This window comes from Ranitomeya variabilis, chromosome 3, assembly GCF_051348905.1.
Source record: "Ranitomeya variabilis isolate aRanVar5 chromosome 3, aRanVar5.hap1, whole genome shotgun sequence".
Classification (NCBI taxonomy): Eukaryota; Metazoa; Chordata; class Amphibia; order Anura; family Dendrobatidae; genus Ranitomeya; species Ranitomeya variabilis.
The window spans coordinates 207,040,365-207,058,126 of NC_135234.1; positions in this window are offsets into that span (position 1 = coordinate 207,040,365).

Here is a 17,762-nt window from a genome sequence, read left to right on the forward strand (position 1 = left end):
ATATTGCGCAGCCCACGTTGTACATTGTGCAGACCACGTTGTACATTGCGCAGCTCACGATGTACATTGCGCAGCCCACGTTTTATATTGCGCAGCCCACGCAGTACATTGCGCAGCCCACGCAGTACATTGCGCAGCCCACGCAGTACATTGCGCAGGCCACGCAGTACATTGCGCAGCCCACGCAGTACATTGTGCAGCCCACGTAGTACATTGGGCAGCCCACGTAGTACATTGCGCAGCCCACGTAGTATATTGTGCAGCCCACGTTGTATATTGCGCAGCCCACGTAGTACATTGTGCAGCCCACGTAGTACATTGTGCAGCCCACGTTGTATATTGCGCAGCCCACGTAGTATATTGCGCAGCCTACGTAGTATATTGCGCAGCCTACGTTGTATATTGCGCAGCCCACGTAGTACATTGCGCAGCCCACGTAGTACATTGTGCAGCCCACGTTGTATATTGCGCAGCCCACGTTGTATATTGCGCAGCCCACGTAGTACATTGTGCAGCCCACGTAGTACATTGTGCAGCCCACGTTGTATATTGCGCAGCCCACGTAGTATATGCAGAGTCCTGGTCGTTGCAGTACTGATGCTCCGCCGCTAAGGGGAGCTATGGTACGTCCGATGGCACTGAAGGAGTTCACCTGACCAGGTATCACAGACACCAATACACTTCACCGTCTGGCCTCCAGGGGGAGCTAAGGGTGCTATGTATTAGGCCACTCCTCACAATCTGGTAAAACTGGGGGTTGGATAGGAAGTTAGTAAGAAAGCTAACTGGGTTGGAACCAGGCAACATCCTGTGGCAGAGGGTGTTGCAGGGGAAGATTCAGGGGGGTCCCTGTCAGGGGTGGGATCCTGACAGAGGCCTAGCGAACAGAAAGAACGTTACGGGACCGCGCCTGCACGTCATTGCGGCGGTGCCCCAAGAAAGGACAAGAAGCGAGGTTTATTGTGCTGAGTGAGAAACGAGATCAACGCAACAAGGAGAAACACCAGTAGGAGTCGTGCTGTAAGACGAGGCAACATCCTACTGAGGCGCGTAGCCGGTGGCCGGAACGCCGAGGAAGTATTGAGCTCCAGGCCTTACTTCAAACCTACGGCAGGACAGTCAGTTATAGGCGGGCTGTCTCACCCAAAATCACCTAAGCAGACACAGGGGGCAACATCTGGAGAGGGGCGACTCTAGGGTCCCGGAAGACCTCCGAGCCTACCCGTCATACGGGTGCGTCCAAGCCATATCATCTGGGGGACGAAGCAGAACATCATAATCGAGTTGTGAGGGAACTTCAGAAACAGATGCAGCGCCCCAGAGTCCTGGTCGTTGCAGTACTGTGGCTCCGCCACTATGGGGAGCTACGGTGCGTCTGATGGCACTGAAGGAGCTCATCGGATCAGGTATCACAGACACCAATATGTTTCACAGCTGGGCCTCCGGGGGGAGCTAAGGGTGCTATTCATTAGGCCACTCCCCACCATAGTGGGTAAACTGGGGGTCAGGCAGGAAGTTAGATCAGAAAGCTGACTGGATTGGACGAAGCAACACCTGGTGGCAGAGGGTGTTGTGGAGGAAGAGACAGTAGGGTCTCTGTCAGGGGTGGGATCCTGACAGAGGCTTGGCATTGGAAAGAACGTAACGGGTCCGCGCCAGCTCCGGGAAGTGGCGGGGCCCAAGAAAGGACTAGAAGCGAGATAGATTGTGCTGAGTGAGAAACGAGATCAAGCGATAGGAGAATACCAGTAGGGGTCGTGCTGTAAGACCGGAGCAACACCCTACTGAGGCGCACTACCGGTGGCCGGAACGCCGAGGGAGTATCATAACATTCAGCTTCAAGCAATACTCTAAACAGCGGCAGGACAGTCAGTCTAAGGCGGGCTGTCTCACACAAATCACCTATGAAGTCTTGGGGGGCAACTTGTGGAGAGGGGCGACTCTAGGGTCCCGGAAGAGCTCCGAGCCTACCCGTCAAACGGGTGCCGTCTCAACCAGAACAACAGGGGGGGGGACGGAGGATTAGAAGAACATCATTTAATCGAGTTGTGAGGGAACTTAAGAAACAGACACAACGGTTGTGGGGACTTTCCGTAAGCACAGCAGGGGAGGACCGCAACACATAGCGCTAGAAGGAAGGCACCGATTTCCACCTGTGAAGTGAGCTCTGGAGGTGCCATCGGACCGGCCGGACTTGCGCAGCCTGGTGAACCGTATTCTGGACTGAGGACCCAGAGATCTTCAGTAAAGAGGTAAAGAGACTGCAACCTGGTGTCCTCGTTATTTACTGCACCGCACCATCACCACTGTCATTTACACGTATTATAGACTGTGCGCCCCACGGCAGGGTCACGGACCGGGGCCTAGCCGCCGTGACAACCCCAGAGCAGAGACTCCGAGGCCCGGTACCGGGTCACCCCTCGGCCCTGCGGCGGTGGGGGCGCTACACAGACACAACAGTTGTGGGGACTATCCCGTAAGCACAGCAGGGGAGGACCACAACACACAAGCGCTAGAAGGTAGGCACAGATTTCACCTGCAAAGGGAACCCTGGAGGTGCCATCGGACCGGCCGGACTTACGCAGCCCGGTTAACTGTATTCCGGATTGAGGATCCTGAAGCCTTCAGTAAAGAGGTAAAGAGACTGCAACCTGGTGTCCTTGTTATTTACTGCGACCTGCACCGCACCATAACATCATCACCATCCACACCTTTCATTGGACGCCCCTCAGCAGGGTCACGGACCGGGTCTAGCCACCGTGACAACCCCAGAACAGAGACTCAGAGGCCCGGTACCGGGTACCCCTCGGCCCTGCGGCAGTGGGGGCGCTCCATATATTGCGCAGCCTACGTAGTATATTGCGCAGCCCACGTTGTATATTGCGCAGCCCACGTAGTACATTGCGCAGCCCACGTAGTACATTGTGCAGCCCATGTTGTATATTGCGCAGCCCACGTAGTACATTGCGCAGCCCACGTAGTATATTGCGCAGCCCACGTAGTATATTGCGCAGCCCATGTAGTATATTGGGCAGCCCACATAGTATATTGCACAGCCCACGTTGTACATTGTGCAGCCCACGTTGTATATTGCGCAGCCCACGTTGTATATTGCGCAGCCCACGTTGTATATTGCGCAGCCCACGTTGTATATTGCGCAGCCCACGTTGTATATTGCACAGCCCATGTAGTATATTGCACAGCCACGTTGTATATTGCACAGCCCACGTTGTATATTGCGCAGCCCAAGTAGTATATTGCCCAGCCACGTAGTATATAGCACAGCCCATGTAGTATATTGCCCAGCCCATGTAGTATATTGCCCAGCCACGTAGTATATAGCACAGCCCATGTAGTATATTGCACAGCCACGTAGTATATTGCCCAGCCCACATTGTATATTGCGCAGCCCACGTTGTATATTGCCAGCCACGTAGTATATTGCACAGCCCACATTGTATATTGCGCAGCCCACGTTGTATATTGCCAGCCACGTAGTATATTGCACAGCCCACGTTGTATATTGCGCAGCCCACGTTGTATATTGCCCAGCCCACATTGTATATTGCGCAGCCCACGTTGTATATTGCCCAGCCACGTAGTATATAGCCCAGCCCATGTAGTATATTGCCCAGCCACGTAGTATATTGCCCAGCCCATGTAGTATATTGCCCAGCCCACGTAGTATATAGCAATGTGGGCATCATATCCCTTTTTAAAAAAAAGAAATAAAATAAAAAATAGTTATATACTCACCTTCCGGAGTCCCGGGATCCAAGCGAAGTGGTTACCGACGCTGCTCGTGCGCTCCGGTCTCAAGAATGCATTGCGGTCTTACGAGATGATGACGTAGCGGTCTCGCGAGACCGCTACGTCATCATCTAGCAAGATCGCAGCATGGAGCGGTCACCGGAGCGTCGCGAGCGGGAAAGGCCTGTTGTTGATCCAGGGGCTGACGGACGGTGAGTATATACCGATTTATTTTTTTTAAAATTATTTTTAACATTTGATCGCTTTACTATTCATGCTGCATAGGCAGCATGAATAGTAAAAAGTTGGTCACACAGGGTTAATAGCGGTAACGGAGTGCATTACACCGCGGCATAACGCGGTCCGTTACCGCTGCCATTAACCCGGTGTGAGGGCCGACTGGAGGGGAGAACGGAGTGGGCACTGACTGCGGGGAGGAAGGAGTGGCCATTTTTCCGCCGGACTGTGCCCGTCGCTGAATGGTTGTGGCTGTTTTGCCACAACCAATCAGCGACTTGGGTTCCATGACAGACAGAGGCCGTGACCAATGAATATCCATGACAGAAAGACAGACAGACAGAAGGACAGACGGAAGTGACCCTTAGACAATTATATAGTAGATATGAAGAATTGAGTGTAAGGTGGGAGAGAAACAGGACATGACATAATAAATTGGGGAGGAGGGGGCATGTAAATATAATTAATCGGGGGAGCGGGAGGTACAGAGTGGGGATGTTGAAGATATATTTATTGGGTGGGGGAAGTGGCTATTTATATATGATAGGGAATTTAGATTGTGAGCCCCATCATGGACAGCGATGATAATTTGTGTAAAGTGCTGTAGAATATGTTAGCGTTATATAAAAATAAAGATTATTATTATTATGCTATACTATAAGACAAGTACTGGACACAGCAGTAAATATATATCCAACTAAATAAATCGGTGTATCTATTTCCTTATAGAATAGGTGGTATACATCTGCTGGCTGGATGAATTTGTGGAAACCAATAAGAGGAGCCGAACATGTGATCCAAGATAATACAGGACAAGAACGTATAAAGATAAAATACCTTTATTGACGGAAGTGGTAAAGAGTAGCACCGCATACAAGAGGTGCCCACACCATTAACCCCTTTACCCCCAAGGGTGGTTTGCACGTTAATGACCGGGCCAATTTTTACAATTCTGACCACTGTCCCTTTATGAGGTTATAACTCTGGAATGCTTCAACGGGTCCCGGTGATTCTGACACTGTTTTCTCGTGACATATTGTACTTCATGATAGTGATAAAATTTCTTGGATATTCCCTGCGTTTACTTGTGAAAAAAATGGAAATTTGGCAATTTTCCAACTTTGAATTTTTATGCAATAAAATCACAGAGATATGTCACACAAAATACTTAATAAGTAACATTTCCCACATGTCTACTTTACATAACCACAATTTTGGAACCAAAATTTTTTTTTGTTAGGGAGTTATAAGGGTTAAAAGTTGACCAGCAATTTCTCATTTTTACAACACCATTTTTTTTTAAGGACCACATCTCATTTGAAGTCATTTTGAGGGGTCTATATGATAGAAAATAACCAAGTGTGACACCATTCTAAAAACTGCACCCCTCAAGGTGCTCAAAACCACATTCAAGAAGTTTATTAACCCTTCAGGTGTTTCACAGGAATTTTTGGAATGTTTAAATAAAAATGAACATTTAACTTTTTTTCACAAAAAATTTACTTCAGCTCCAATTTGTTTTATTTTACCAAGGGTAAAAGGAGAAAATGGACCACAAAAGTTGTTGTACAATTTGTCCTGAGTACGCCGATACCCCATATGTGGGGGTAAACCACTGTTTGGGCGCATGGTAGAGCTCGGAAGAGAATGAGCGCCATTTGACTTTTCAATGCAAAATTGACAGGAATTGAGATGGGACGCCATGTTGCGTTTGGAGAGCCCCTGATGTGCCTAAGCATTGAAACCCCCCACAAGTGACACCATTTTGGAAAGTAGACCCCCTAAGGAACTTATCTAGATGTGTGGTGAGCACTTTGACCCATTAAGTGATTCACAGAAGTTTATAATGCAGAGCCGTAAAAATAAAAAATCATATTTTTTCACAAAAATGATCTTTTTGCCCCCAATTTTTTTTTCCCAAGGGTAAGAGAAGAAATTGGACCCCAAAAGTTGTTGTACAATTTGTCCTGAGTACGCTGATACCCCATATGTGGGGGTAAACCACTGTTTGGACGCATGGGAGAGCTCGGAAGGGAAGGAGCGCCGTTTGACGTTTCAATGCAAAATTGACAGGAATTGAGATGGGACGCCATGTTGCGTTTGGAGAGCCACTGATGTGCCTAAACATTGAATCCCCCCACAAGTGACACCATTTTGGAAAGTAGACCCCCTAAGGAACTCATCTAGATGTGTTGTGAGAGCTTTGAACCCCCAAGTGTTTCACTACAGTTCATAACGCAGAGCCGTGAAAATAAAAATTATTTTTTTTTCCACAAAAATTATTTTTTAGCCCCCAGTTTTGTATTTTTCCAACGGTAACCATTGAAATTAGACCCTAAAAGTTGTTGTTCAATTTGTCCTGAGTACGCTGATACCCCATGTGTGGGGAGGAACCACCGTTTGAGCGCATGGCAGAGCTCGTAAGGGAAGGAGCGTCATTTGGAATGCAGACTTAGATGGATTGGTCTGCAGGCGTCACATTGCGTTTGCAGAGCCCCTAATGTACCTAGACAATAGAAACCCCCCACAAGTGACCCCATATTGGAAACTAGACCCCCCAAGGAACTTATCTAGATGTGTTGTGAGAACTTTGAACCCCCAAGTGTTTCACTACAGTTTATAACGCAGAGCCATGAAAATAAAAAATCTTTTTTTTTCCACAAAAATTATTTTTTAGCCCCCAGTTTTGTATTTTTCCAAGGGTAACAGGAGAAATTGGACCTGAAAAGTTGTTGTCCAATGTGTCCTGAGTACGTTGATACCCCATATGTTGGGGTAAACCGCTGTTTGGGCGCCCTGGAGAGCTCGGAAGGGAAGGAGCACTGTTTTACTTTTTCAACACAGAATTGGCTGGAATTGAGATCGGACGCCATGTCGCGTTTGGATGATGTGCCTAAACAGTGAAAAAAAAACAATTATAACTGAAACCCTAATCCAAACACATCCCTAACCCTAATCCCAAAGGTAACCATAACCACACCCCTAACCCTGACACACCCCTAACTCTAATCCCAACCCTAATCCCAACCGTAAATGTAATCCAAACCCTAACTCTAACTTTAGCCCCAACTCTAACCCTAACTTTAGCCCCAACCCTAACTGTAGCCTTAACCCTAGCCCAAACCGTAGCCCTAACCCTAACCCTAACCCTAGCCCTAACCCTAGCCCTAACCCTAGCCCTACCCCTACCCCTAACCCTAGCCCTAACCCTAACCCTAGCCCTATCCCTAACACTAACCCTAGCCCTAGCCCTAACCCTAATGGGAAAATGGAAATAAATACATTTTTTTAATTTTTCGCTAACTAAGGGGTGATGAAGGGGGGTTTGATTTACTTTTATAGCGGGTTTTTTAGCGGATTTTTATGATTGGCAGCCGTCACACCCTGAAAGACGCTTTTTATTGCAAAAAATATTTTTTTGTGTTACCACATTTTGAGAGCTATAATTTTTCCATATTTTGGTCCACAGAGTCATGTAAGGTCTTGTTTTTTGCGGGACGAGTTGACGCTTTTATTTGTAACATTTTCGGGCACGTGACATTTTTTGATCGCTTTTTATTCCGATTTTTGTGAGGCACAATGACCAAAAACCAGCTATTCATGAATTTCTTTTGGGGGAGGCGTTTATACCGTTCCGCTTTTGGTAAAATGGATAAAGCAGTTTTATTCTTCGGGTCAGTACGATTACAGCAATACCTCATTTATATCATTTTTTTATGTTTTGGTGCTTTTATACGATAAAAACTATTTTATAGAAAAAATAATTATTTTTGCATCGCTTTATTCTGAGGACTATAACTGTTTTATTTTTTCTTTGATGATGCTGTATGGCAGCTCGTTTTTTGCGGGACAAGATGACGTTTTCAGCGGTACCATGTTTATTTATATCTGTCTTTTTGATCGCGTGTTATTCCACTTTTTATTTGGCGGTATGATAATAAAGCGTTGTTTTTTGCCTCGTTTTTTTTTTTACGGTGTTCACTGAAGGGGTTAACTAGTGGGACAGTTTTATAGGTTGGGTCGCTACGGACGCGGTGATACTAAATATGTGTACTTTTATTGTTTTTTTTTAATTTAGATAATGAAATGTATTTATAGGAACAATATATATATATATATTTTTATTTATTTATTTATTTTTTTTACACATGTGAAATTTTTTTTTTTACACTATAACAGTGCCCGGGGGGGCATGATGTTATAGTGTAAGATCGCTGATCTGACACTTTGCTGTGCAGTGTCAGATCGGCGATCTGACGTGCACAGCTTCTGAAGGCTTCCCGGCGTCTGCTCTGAGCTAGCGCAGTGAAGCCACCTCCCTGCAGGACCCGGATGCCGCGGCCATCTTGTATCCGGGCCTGCTGCAGGGAGGAGGAGGTAAGAGACCCTCGGAGCAAAGCGATTACATCGCATTGCTCCGGGGGTCTCAGGGAAGCCCGCAGGGAGCCCCCTCCCTGCGCGATGCTTCCCTATACCGCCGGAACACTGCGATCATGTTTGATCGCAGTGTGCCGGGGGTTAATGTGCTGGGGGCGGTCCGTGACCGCTCCTGGCACATAGTGCCGGATGTCAGCTGCGATAGTCAGCTGACACCCGGCCCCGATCGGCCGCGCTCCCCCCGTGAACGTGGCCGATCGCGCTGGACGTACTATCCCGTCGGTGGTCATACGGGCCCACCCCACCTCGATGGGATAGTATGTCCGATGTCAGAAAGGGGTTAAAATACAATACAATATAAAATAAATTTTAATTTAAAAAGGCCACCTCCCAGATAACAGTATATATAGTATAGTCAAATTTTAAATAGATATCTCTTATAGTACTATGTGCTACAATGTGCATAGAAATATATATCAAATTGTGGATCTCATGCAGTACATATATATTAATAAGTAATAAGTAATACAACAATTTTTTAAAATATATATACAATGTGCTTCAGTGTATACAAAGAATATACACTGCTCAAAAAATTAAGGGAACACTAAAATCCCACATCCTAGATATCACTGAATTAAATATTCCAGTTGCAAATCTTTATTCATTACATAGTGGAATGCGTTGAGAAGAATAAAACATAAAAATGATCAATGTAAATCAAAATGAAAATCCCATGGAGGTATGAATTTGGAATGATACTCAAAATCAAAGTGGAAAATCAAATTACAGGCTGATCCAACTTCAGTGGAAATGCCTCAAGATAAGGAAATTATGCTCAGTAGTGTGTGTGGCCACCAAGTGCCTGTATGACCTCCCTACAATGCCTGGGCATGCTCCTGATGAGGCGCTGGATGGTCTCCTAAAGGGATCTCCTCCCAGACCTGGACTAAAGCATCCGCCAGCTCCTGGACAGTCTGTGGTGCAACGTGACATTGGTGGATGGTGTGAGACATGATGTCCCAGATGTGTTCAATTGGATTCAGGTCTGGGGAACGGGAGGGCCAGTCCATAGCTTTAATGCCTTCATCTTGCAGGAACTGCTGACAAACTCCAGCCACATGAGGTCTGGCATTGTCCTGCATTAGGAGGAACTCAGGCTTAACTGCACCAGCATATGGTCTCACAAGGGGTCTGAGGATCTCATCTCGGTACCTAATGGCAGTCAGGCTACCTCTGGTGAGCACATGGAGGGCACTCCAAAGAAAAGTGCAGCGCCACAGAGTCTGGTCGTTGCAGTAACGTCGCTCTTCCACCAGGGGGAGTGATGGTACGTCTGATTGCACTAAAAGAGTTCACCTTGCCAGGTATCACAGTCATACATTACACTTCACACTCCGGCCGCCGGGGGAGTAAAAGGTCCTATTTACTAGGCCACTCCTCACACATGGGTAAAACTGGGGGTTGGATAGGAAGTAAGGGAGAAAGCAGCCCGGGAGAGTTCGGGGAGGACCTGTCAGGGGTGGGATCCTGACAGTGGCCTAGCACAGACAGATCGTCACGGAGCCGTGCCTGTACCTTATAGTGGCAGTCTCCTAAGAAAGGACACGAAGCGAAGTATATTGTGGAGAAGTGAGAGACGAGATCACAGCACAAAGGCGATAGAACCAGAAGGGGTCGTGCCCCAAGATCGGCAACATCCTTCTGAGGCGCGTAGCCGGTGGCCGGAGCACCAAGGAAGTAATAGGCTCTACGCATTACTTTGAACTACAGCAGGGCAGTTAACTTTAGGTTGGCTGTCTCACCTTTTACACCTAATGAAGACAACGGAGGCAATTGTGGGAGAGGGGCGTCTCTAGGGTCCCTATAAAATAACTCCAGGCCTACCCCATCATACGGGTGCGTCCTATCCATATCATCTGGGGGACGGAGAGAAAGAACAGAAACATACACGACAGTTGTGAGGACTATCCCATGGTTCTCAGCAGGGAGGTACTACAACACACAGGCGCTGGTAGGAAGGCTACTGATTTCCACCTGCAAAGGGAACTCTGGATGTGCCTTCGGACCGGCCAGTCTCAGCCAGCCCTGTTACCAGTGCTCTGGATTGCGGATGCCGAAGCCTTCAGTAAAAAGGTAAAGAGACTGCAACCCTGTGTCCTCGTTATTTACTAAGACCTACACTGTCACCTACATCTTTAATTGGGCGCCCCTTCACAGGGCCACGGACCGGGTCAGGCCACCGTGACATCCCCAGAACCGAGAGACCCAGTACCGAGTACCCCACTGCCCTGCGTTTGGGGGCTGCTCTGTCATGGTTCCCAATGGCAAGGGAACGTCAGAGAACTTAAATAACAGACTAGCTCTTGGGTGATGGAATCTCGAGCTGACCGTGAGCTAAACCTATCACACAACTAACAGTGGCCGGGTGACGTACCTACGTTTTATCCCTAGACGCCCAGCGCCAGCCGGAGAACTAACTAACCCTATTAGAGGAAAAAACAGACCTGGCTTACCTCTAGGGAAATTCCCCCAAAAAGGAGACAGAAGCCCCCCACATATATTGACGGTGAGTTCAGAGGAAAAGACATACGCAGTATGAAGATAGGTTCAGCAAAGCGAGGTCCGCTTACTAGATAGTAAGAAGATACAATAGGGAACTTCACGGTCAGCTGAAAACCCTATTAAAATACCATCCAGAAATTACTTTAAGACTCATGTGTCAACTCATGACACCGGAGTGGTAATTTCGGCCCACAAGAGCTTCCAGCTACAGAAACATAACTGTTGTGAAATTGGATTCTGGGCTCCCCCGGTGGCCACTTGTGGAATTGAACTTGTGTGCATCATCCCCTCTGTTCACCTGCTCCTATCAGGATGTGGGAGTCGCTATATAACCTTGCTCCTTTGTCAGTTTCTTGCCGGTCAACAATGTAATCAGAAGCCTTCTGTGCTTGTTCCTGCTACTAGACAACTCCCAGCTAAGTTGGACTTTTGTCCTTGTGTGTTTTTGCATTTTGTTCCTGTTCACAGCTGCTGTTTCGTTACTGTGTCTGGAAAGCTCTTGTGATCGGAAATTGCCACTCTGGTGTTATGAGTTAATGCTAGAGTCTTAAAGGAATTTCTGGATGGTGTTTTGATAGGGTTTTTCTGCTGACCATGAAAGTGTCCTTTCTGTCTTCCTGCTATCTAGAAAGCGGACCTCGATTTTGCTAAACCTATTTTCATACTACGTTTGTCATTTCATCTAAAATCACCGCCAATATATGTGGGGGCCTCTGTCTGCCTTTTGGGAAAATTTCTCTAGAGGTGAGCCAGGACTGTCTTTTCCTCTGCTAGGATTAGGTAGTTCTCCGGCTGGCGCTGGGCATCTAGGGTTAAAAAACGTAGGCATGCTACCCGGCCACTTCTAGTTGTGCGGCAGGTTTAGTTCATGGTCAGTATAGTTTCCATCTTCCAAGAGCTAGTTCTCATATATGCTGGGCTATGTTCTCTCGCCATTGAGAATCATGACACTTCAGGCATTCCCAGCACACAGCGCACGTGATCGTTCTCACACGAGCTCCAGGGGGCAGCAGACTAGGAGTGTTAGGGGTGCACACATCAGAAGTGGCGTTGGACAGAGGGGTTTTCTGACCAGGTTGTGGAGTGATTTTGCTATGACCGCAGACAGGACAGGTACTGCTGCATCAATTGAAAGTGACAGTTTGACCGGCCCAAAAAAGGGTTAAATTACTGGCTGAGAAAGGAGAGAAAAAAGAAGTCTGCTACAATTTTTTTTTTTTTTTTTCCTCTAGTTCTGAGTGTGCTCTTAATTGAATCACTTGCTAGTCTGCCTATACTGCAGCCTTCCTCTCTTTCTCTCCTTCTAATCCTTGAATGGCTCTGTGTTCACCTGTTTCAAATGGATCTTCTGAGTGTAGCTACAGGTTTGAATAATCTCGCCACAAAGGTACAAAATTTGCAAGATTTTGTTGTTCATGCACCTATGTCTGAGCCTAGAATTCCTTTGCCTGAATTCTTCTCGGGGAATAGATCTCACTTTCAAAATTTTAAAAATAATTGCAAATTGTTTTTGTCCCTGAAGTCTCGCTCTGCCGGAGACCCTGCACAGCAGGTCAGGATTGTAATTTCCTTGCTCCGGGGCGACCCTCAAGACTGGGCTTTTGCATTGGCACCAGGGGATCCTGCGTTGCTCAATGTGGATGCGTTTTTTCTGGCCTTGGGGTTGCTTTATGAGGAACCTCATTTAGAGCTTCAGGCGGAAAAGGCCTTGATGTCCTTGTCTCAGGGGCAAGATGAAGCTGAAATATACTGCCAAAAATTCCGCAAATGGTCTGTGCTTACTCAGTGGAATGAGTGCGCCCTGGCGGCGATTTTCAGAGAAGGTCTCTCTGATGCCATTAAGGATGTTATGGTGGGGTTCCCTGTGCCTGCGAGTCTGAATGAGTCCATGACGAGGTTATTCGCTTTCTGGTGCTGTATAATCTACATGATGTTTTGGTGCTGGGATTGCCATGGCTGCAATCTCATAACCCAGTCCTCGACTGGAGAGCTATGTCTGTGTTAAGCTGGGGATGTAAAGGAACTCATGGGGACGTACCTTTGGTTTCCATTTCATCATCTATTCCCTCTGAGATTCCTGAATTCTTGTCTGACTTTCGTGACGTTTTTGAAGAACCCAAGGTTGGTTCACTACCTCCGCACCGGGAGTGCGATTGTGCCATAGACTTGATTCCGGGTAGTAAATACCCTAAGGGTCGTTTATTTAATCTGTCTGTGCCTGAACACGCTGCTATGCGAGAATATATAAAGGAGTCCTTGGAAAAGGGACATATTCGTCCTTCGTCATCTCCCTTAGGAGCCGTTTTTTTCTTTGTGTCTAAGAAAGACGGCTCTTTGAGGCCGTGTATTGATTATCGACTTTTGAATAAAATCACGGTTAAATATCAATATCCGTTACCACTGCTTACTGATTTGTTTGCTCGTATAAAGGGGGCCAAGTGGTTCTCTAAGATTGATCTCCGTGGGGCGTATAATTTGGTGCGAATCAAGCAGGGGGATGAGTGGAAAACCGCATTTAATACGCCCGAGGGCCATTTTGAGTATTTGGTGATGCCTTTTGGTCTTTCAAATGCCCCTTCAGTCTTCCAGTCCTTTATGCATGACATTTTCCGCGATTATTTGGATAAATTTATGATTGTGTATCTGGATGATATTCTGATTTTTTCGGATGACTGGGACTCTCATGTCCAGCAGGTCAGGAGGGTTTTTCAGGTTTTGCGGTCTAATTCCTTGTGTGTGAAGGGTTCTAAGTGTGTTTTTGGGGTTCAAAAGATTTCTTTCTTGGGATACATTTTTTCCCCCTCTTCCATCGAGATGGATCCTGTCAAGGTTCAGGCTATTGGTGATTGGACGCAACCCTCTTCTCTTAAGAGTCTTCAGAAATTTTTGGGCTTTGCTAACTTTTATCGTCGATTTATTGCTGGTTTTTCTGATGTTGTAAAACCATTGACTGATTTGACTAAGAAGGGTGCTGATGTTGCTGATTGGTCCCCTGATGCTGTGGAGGCCTTTCGGGAGCTCAAGCGCCGCTTTTCTTCCGCCCCAGTGTTGCGTCAGCCTGATGTTGCTCTTCCTTTTCAGGTTGAGGTCGACGCTTCTGAAATCGGAGCTGGGGCGGTGTTGTCGCAGAGAAGTTCCGACTGCTCCGTGATGAGACCTTGTGCTTTTTTTTCCCGTAAATTTTCGCCCGCCGAGCGGAATTATGATATTGGGAATCGGGAGCTTTTGGCCATGAAGTGGGCTTTTGAGGAGTGGCGTCACTGGCTTGAGGGGGCCAGACATCAGGTGGTGGTATTGACTGACCACAAAAATTTAATTTACCTTGAGTCTGCCAGGCGCCTGAATCCTAGACAGGCGCGCTGGTCGTTGTTTTTCTCTCGGTTTAATTTTGTGGTGTCGTACCTACCGGGTTCTAAGAATGTTAAGGCGGATGCCCTTTCTAGGAGTTTTGAGCCTGACTCCCCTGGTAATTCTGAGCCCACAGGTATCCTTAAAGATGGAGTGATATTGTCTGCCGTTTCTCCAGACCTGCGGCGGGCCTTGCAGGAGTTTCAGGCGGATAGACCTGATCGTTGCCCACCTGGTAGACTGTTTGTTCCTGATGATTGGACCAGTAGAGTCATCTCTGAGGTTCATTCTTCTGCGTTGGCAGGTCATCCTGGAATCTTTGGTACCAGGGATTTGGTGGCAAGGTCCTTCTGGTGGCCTTCCCTGTCACGAGATGTGCGAGGCTTTGTGCAGTCTTGTGACGTTTGTGCTCGGGCCAAGCCTTGTTGTTCTCGGGCTAGTGGATTGTTGTTGCCCTTGCCTATCCCGAAGAGGCCTTGGACGCACATCTCGATGGATTTTATTTCGGATCTGCCTGTTTTTCAGAAGATGTCTGTCATCTGGGTGGTGTGTGACCGTTTCTCTAAGATGGTCCATCTGGTTCCTTTGCCTAAGTTGCCTTCTTCTTCCGAGTTGGTTCCTCTGTTTTTTCAAAATGTTGTTCGTTTGCATGGTATTCCTGAGAATATCGTTTCTGACAGAGGGACCCAATTCGTGTCTAGATTTTGGCGGGCATTCTGTGCTAGGATGGGCATAGATTTGTCTTTTTCGTCTGCTTTCCATCCTCAGACTAATGGCCAGACCGAGCGGACTAATCAGACCTTGGAGACATATTTGAGGTGTTTTGTGTCTGCGGATCAGGATGATTGGGTTGCTTTTTTGCCTTTGGCGGAGTTCGCCCTCAATAATCGGGCCAGCTCTGCCACCTTGGTGTCCCCGTTTTTCTGTAATTTGGGGTTTCATCCTCGATTTTCCTCCGGTCAAGTGGAATCTTCGGATTGTCCTGGAGTGGATGCTGTGGTGGAGAGGTTGCATCAGATTTGGGGGCAGGTGGTGGACAATTTGAAGTTGTCCCAGGAGAAGACTCAGCTTTTTGCCAACCGCCGTCATCGTGTTGGTCCTCGGCTTTGTGTTGGGGACTTGGTGTGGTTGTCTTCTCGTTTTGTCCCTATGAGGGTTTCTTCTCCTAAGTTTAAGCCTCGGTTCATCGGCCCGTACAAGATATTGGAGATTCTTAACCCTGTGTCCTTCCGTTTGGACCTCCCTGCATCCTTTTCGATTCATAATGTTTTTCATCGGTCATTGTTGCGCAGGTATGAGGTACCGGTTGTGCCTTCCGTTGAGCCTCCTGCTCCGGTGTTGGTTGAGGGTGAGTTGGAGTACGTTGTGGAAAAGATCTTAGACTCTCGTGTTTCCAGACGGAGACTCCAGTATCTGGTCAAATGGAAGGGATACGGTCAGGAGGATAATTCTTGGGTCACTGCCTCTGATGTTTATGCCTCCGATCTTGTCCGTGCCTTTCATAGGGCTCATCCTGATCGCCCTGGTGGTTCTGGTGAGGGTTCGGTGCCCCCTCCTTGAGGGGGGGGTACTGTTGTGAAATTGGATTCTGGGCTCCCCCGGTGGCCACTTGTGGAATTGAACTTGTGTGCATCATCCCCTCTGTTCACCTGCTCCTATCAGGATGTGGGAGTCGCTATATAACCTTGCTCCTTTGTCAGTTTCTTGCCGGTCAACAATGTCGACAGTTTGACCGGCCCAAAAAAGGGTTAAATTACTGGCTGAGAAAGGAGAGAAAAAAGAAGTCTGCTACAATTTTTTTTTTTTTTTTTCCTCTAGTTCTGAGTGTGCTCTTAATTGAATCACTTGCTAGTCTGCCTATACTGCAGCCTTCCTCTCTTTCTCTCCTTCTAATCCTTGAATGGCTCTGTGTTCACCTGTTTCAAATGGATCTTCTGAGTGTAGCTACAGGTTTGAATAATCTCGCCACAAAGGTACAAAATTTGCAAGATTTTGTTGTTCATGCACCTATGTCTGAGCCTAGAATTCCTTTGCCTGAATTCTTCTCGGGGAATAGATCTCACTTTCAAAATTTTAAAAATAATTGCAAATTGTTTTTGTCCCTGAAGTCTCGCTCTGCCGGAGACCCTGCACAGCAGGTCAGGATTGTAATTTCCTTGCTCCGGGGCGACCCTCAAGACTGGGCTTTTGCATTGGCACCAGGGGATCCTGCGTTGCTCAATGTGGATGCGTTTTTTCTGGCCTTGGGGTTGCTTTATGAGGAACCTCATTTAGAGCTTCAGGCGGAAAAGGCCTTGATGTCCTTGTCTCAGGGGCAAGATGAAGCTGAAATATACTGCCAAAAATTCCGCAAATGGTCTGTGCTTACTCAGTGGAATGAGTGCGCCCTGGCGGCGATTTTCAGAGAAGGTCTCTCTGATGCCATTAAGGATGTTATGGTGGGGTTCCCTGTGCCTGCGAGTCTGAATGAGTCCATGACGATGGCTATTCAGATCGATAGGCGTCTGCGGGAGCGCAAACCTGTGCACCATTTGGCGGTGTCTACTGAGAAAACGCCAGAAAATATGCAATGTGATAGAATTCTGTCCAGAAGCGAGCGGCAGAATTTTAGACGAAAAAATGGGTTGTGCTTCTATTGTGGTGATTCAACTCATGTTATATCAGCATGCTTTAAGCGTACTAAGAAGCCTGACAAGTCTGTTTCAATTAGCACTTTACAGTCTAAGTTTATTCTATCTGTGACCCTGATTTGTTCTTTGTCATCTATTACCGCGGACGCCTATGTCGACTCTGGCGCTGCTTTGAGTCTTATGGATTGGTCCTTTGCCAAACGCTGTGGGTATGATTTGGAGCCACTGGAGGCTCCGATACCTCTGAAAGGGATTGACTCCACCCCATTGGCTAGTAATAAACCACAATACTGGACACAAGTGACTATGCGTGTTAATCCGGATCACCAGGAGGTTATTCGCTTTCTGGTGCTGTATAATCTACATGATGTTTTGGTGCTGGGATTGCCATGGCTGCAATCTCATAACCCAGTCCTCGACTGGAGAGCTATGTCTGTGTTAAGCTGGGGATGTAAAGGAACTCATGGGGACGTACCTTTGGTTTCCATTTCATCATCTATTCCCTCTGAGATTCCTGAATTCTTGTCTGACTTTCGTGACGTTTTTGAAGAACCCAAGGTTGGTTCACTACCTCCGCACCGGGAGTGCGATTGTGCCATAGACTTGATTCCGGGTAGTAAATACCCTAAGGGTCGTTTATTTAATCTGTCTGTGCCTGAACACGCTGCTATGCGAGAATATATAAAGGAGTCCTTGGAAAAGGGACATATTCGTCCTTCGTCATCTCCCTTAGGAGCCGTTTTTTTCTTTGTGTCTAAGAAAGACGGCTCTTTGAGGCCGTGTATTGATTATCGACTTTTGAATAAAATCACGGTTAAATATCAATATCCGTTACCACTGCTTACTGATTTGTTT